This window comes from Cetorhinus maximus, chromosome 14 (genome assembly GCF_964194155.1).
Source record: "Cetorhinus maximus chromosome 14, sCetMax3.hap1.1, whole genome shotgun sequence".
NCBI lineage: Eukaryota > Metazoa > Chordata > Chondrichthyes > Lamniformes > Cetorhinidae > Cetorhinus > Cetorhinus maximus.
This window is the reverse complement of record NC_135892.1, coordinates 30,199,857-30,204,629: the sequence shown is the minus strand read 5'-3', so window position 1 is coordinate 30,204,629 and position 4,773 is coordinate 30,199,857. Positions and strand designations below refer to the sequence as shown.

General features: G+C 40.6%; 1 pseudogene; it reads right to left on the bottom strand.

The window, feature by feature from the left end:
- Positions 1–355: 355 nt before the first annotated feature.
- LOC144689565 (ATP synthase subunit epsilon-like protein, mitochondrial pseudogene) lies at positions 356–535 on the bottom strand (annotated as a pseudogene).
- Between the last annotated feature and the right edge of the window lie 4,238 nt (positions 536–4,773).

Here is a 4,773-nt window from a genome sequence, read left to right as displayed (position 1 = left end):
GAAATTTGAGGAGGATGCAGCCGAGTTGTCAGGGGGAGACATGGACTGCTCCTGTGGGGAAGGTGAGATCGGCCTTTCCCAGCAAGTCATTGCAGATGAGCCCCCCATGAGTTGATCACATCCTGACATTCTCAGTGAGTGACATGCAACGTTGTATTCAGTCTGCTCATGAACAAAATCTATCTGCTCTCTCTTACAGGCACCAGTAGGTCTGGACACAGCTCCGCACCCAACATAAGCCCGAGCCCCTAGCTTGCTCAGTTTTGCAGCCATGGTCTTCAAATGGATTCACAATTCTATCTTTCAGGATAATGGGTCAAAGAGTTCTCATATTCAAAAGCTCAGGTCTGTGGAAACTACTCAGGTCTGTGGAAGCTGCTCAGGTCTCTTTCAGCTTGTTGACTTTAACATTTACATCTGCTGCTTTCTTTGCCTCTGCTTGTAACTGGAGCTTTAGCACAGCCCTCACCACTTGTGCACAGATTGGAGAGTACTGTATGTAGCTCAGGCCGGCCTGCCTCCAGAACGCCACCATCTTCACTTCGCTCCTTTCAGCGCCTCGGCCAAGGAAGCAAACAGTTAAAGGAGTTAATTGCTAGTTATTAGTTAACAACCTAAGTACCCATTTTGTTGTATAAAGGGGATAACAGGTGAGATAAGTTCTCTTGGTAGAGAGTTTTATGGACTAGAAATAAAACTCTATCCGAAGGTCTTGATTGCCTAATTGCTATTGGAGCTTAACAGTGATAGCAGAGGATGGTTGCTGCTTGTAAGTAAAAGGTTGGAAACTAAGCTTTCTTCAGACAAAAGACTGTATTTGGAGTTAACTTTAAGAGCAGAGTGATTTGGAATCACTCAAAAACGGCTGAATCAAAATGTAGAGTATCGGGGTATGACTACCCACCAATGTTTTTTGAGCATCAACCATATGACCAATGGAAAAATTAAGTATTTATGTGGACACAGGTTACAGCCTTGCCAAAGAAAGGACAGGGAATGGCCCTGGCACTTTCGCTACCATATGAAAACAAAATAAAATGCAAGTTGGAGCCTGAGCATTTGGACACAGATGAAGGTTTGGAAACGTTATTAGATTTTATGGATAAGATCTATCAGAAGTATATGTGCTTACAAAGCATGGTCAGACTTTGACAAATTTAGAAAGTTGGAGGATAGTTCCATAAAACATTACATAATGGAATTCAGTAGACTATATGCAAGATTGCAAAAATTCCATCTGGAAATTCCTCAATCAGTGCTGTCATTTAAGTTACTAGACTGTGCCAAAGTATTGAATATGGATAGACTTCTAGTTTTGACAGGAGTTAAATTTGCAGAAAGACACACACTGCTAAAACAGATGTCAAAAGCTCTTAAAAAAAAATTCCTCAGAAAATATTCCTTTCCGGCAGCGTTCATGGCACAAATGGGTCATTCAGCGGTAAAACAGAAAAAGGAGGATAAATTGTTAATGGGAAGGCAAGATTGTCTAGAAATATGATGCAGGCGTTGGTATGAAAGGAGGTTTGTAACTAGAAACAATGAGGACAGAAACACCTTTGACAATTACGGCAGGAGAAAAGAATTAGGGATTTACAACAAAGGATGAACCCCAAAAAAGCCCAGGGTTTGGTCAATCGATGTTTTAGATGCGATTCAAAATAACATTATGCAATGAACTGTCCTAACTGATATAAAAAGGTGTCTGAAATTAAACATGAGACAGAAGACTCAGGAGAAGAAGATGGAGATATTGACCAAAGAGAGGGCATTGTATTAGTTACAAGACGTTTCAGCCCGGTGATGAATGTCTTGGCTGCAGAGTCCTTCAATTGAACGGCGCTAGATAGTCTACAGTCTGTGGAATAGGCTGGTTAAAATGCAACCTGGACTCCTTAAATGACGAGGACTGGAATAATGTTAAGGAATTTGAGAGTTCCACCAGCTTTAGATTTGGAGATGATAATACCCTAAAATCTTTAAAAAGGGTAATGATTCCCTGTAAGATAACTGGAGTCGATCATTTCATCAGCACAGGCACAGTGTCCAGCGAAATACCATTACTGTTGAGCAGGCCATCGATGAAGAAAGCGCAAATGAAGCCGGACATGGAGAACGACAAGGTTATTGTATTTGGAAAATCTGTGGATTTGCAAATTATGCAATCTGGACACTATTATATTCCTTTAATGAAACCTAACTTTTCTACTAAGGAGATTACAGAAATGTTATTAGCATCAGAAGATAGGAATTTAGAAGACAAAAAGTTTAATTATGTTAAAATTGCAGCAGCAGTTTGCCCACCCTTCACAAAGATTAAAACTTTTGCTAAGGGATGGAGAATACACTAAACTTAGAAGATGAGCGATAGATGTGATATGTGAAAGAAATACAGGAGGACACTGTCGCAGCCCATAGTGAGTCTACCCTTGGCAAGGGATTTCAATGAAGTTGTGGCGATGGATTTAAAGGTGTGGGATAAAGAAAGGAACATTTTTATTTTACATTTCATAGACTTGGCCACAAGGTTTAGCCAGTCGACAATCATACACAGTAAAGAAAAGAAAATAATTGTGGATTAAGTAATGGAAAAGTGGATAGGGACCGGATTGGGACCACCGGCAAAATTCCTCACTGATAATGGGGAATTTGCTAATGATGAGTTTTGGGATATATGCGAAAACATGAATATAATCGTTATGAATACAGCAGAAAGTCCTTTTAGTAACGGAGTGTGTGAAAAGATTTATGCGATGATAGATATGCTTCGTAAAATTTTGGCAGATAGACCAAACTGTAAATTAACATCTGCTCTAGCAAAGGCTATCCATGGCAAGAATTCACAGCAGATGGTTGAGGGTTATAGTCTATATCAGTTGGATTTTGGTAGAAACCCTAAAATTCCTTCAGTCCTGAGTGATCATCCCCCAACTTGGGAGGGAACTATGATTGGCTCTACTTTTCTGAGCATTTAAACATGCAAAACACGTGGGGGGGAGAGTTTTCTTAAAGCCAAAGTTTCAGAATTCAAATGATCAACTCCAGCTATCTTACAGGGAATCACTACCCTTTTTAAAGATTTTAGGGTATTATCATCTCCAAATCTAAAGCTGGTGGAACTCTCAAATTCCTTAACCTTATTCCCAGTCCTTGTAATTTAAGGAGTCCAAGTAGCATTTTAACCAGTCTATTCCACAGACTGTAGACGTGCATCCGCTATCTCGTGCTGCACAATTGAAGGACTCTGCAACCAAGACATTCATTCTGACCTGCTGAGGTTGACAGGGTATCCGAAAATGGACACAGTAATTCGGACGAACGAGATGAAGTGATTCCTCCCAGAGGACAACTGCCAAAAGCTGGCACCAAAAATACATGCTTGCCAAAAGGGGCTAGCCAATGGAGGGATATGACGATTGTAGGCAGAGCAGGGAAGGCAACTGGAAAATATAAAAACTGGTTAAATGTATGAGATAAAGGACAGGGGGTTAGGCCTATGGATTAGGAACATGGAAGTACAAAAATGGAACAGAAACGCAGTACCAGTTCAGACAGTGGGTTTGGGAGTGAACATGCCTCTAGGAAGAGATCGAGAACTGTTGTAACAGTCTGGAGCAGGATAGAGGATGCAGCAAGGTCAAGGAATATGGCACAGGCTGGTAATGCTACAAGGAGCAGAAGCCCATGTGATCGGGAAGTCTTGGAAGCTTTAAACAAATTAGATGATAAATTAATAAAGGAAGCTAAACAACAAGAAATACATAGTTGGAAAGAATTTAGGGTATACACAGATGTGCCAGATAGGGGACAACCGCTCTATCTCATAGATGGATATGCATGGAAAAGGTGCTGCCCAATGGGACTTATAAAGCTAAAGCCAAGCTGGTGGCACGAATTTTTGAAGAAAAATTGGGTGGCCAGGATATGAGTAGATTCACCTATAGCAGGAAAGTTATTCTGAAGATCATCTTGGCTCTGTTAGCTACAAATGCTTGGGAATGCAAGTCCATTGATATTAAAGCTGCATTTTTTTTGCAAGGACACCAACTTCAAAGGAAAGTTTTTCTCCAGCAACCGAAAGAGGTGCCAAATGCTGAAGGGACACCCTGGAAGCTAAATAAATGCATATGTGGTTTAAATGACGCCTCCAGAGTTTGGTATTTCTCAGTGAGGTCAGTTTTGTTAAAGTTGGGCTGTCTTCAGTTGGAAGCAGACCTGGCAATGTTTCATTGGCACCACGGAGGGAAACTTGCAGACATCTTTATGATGCATGGAGATGATCTTTTTGTGGGGTGGTCGTAGTGAATTTGAAATGGTTGTCATTAATGGGCTCAGATCAGAGCTTAAAATTGGAAGTCGGGCTTCTGGGGGGTTTAAATACAATGGATTGGAAATCAGGCAGAGTGGATCACACATCAGCGATCCTACTTGGAGAACATCAATCTCATTGTAATTAGTTGTAGGGCCTCCCAGAAAGATACAGTGGCTTCTGAAATGTAAAAAGAGGAACTCGAAAGTCTAATTGGGCAACTCAATTGGCTAGGCATCGATTTTGACATTTTGGAATCAAGCACTAAAGTGAATAATCCCAAGGTTGAAGAAATCATTCGAGCGAGCAAAACATTGACAACATTAAAAATGGAGCAAGGTGTTTTGAAATTCCCATCTTTGGGCGATCTTAGAAAAATGAAATTGATTTGTGTTTAGTGATGCGTCTTATGCAAATCTTTGTGATGGATTTTCGAGTGCGGGACAATTTATAATATTTCTCAT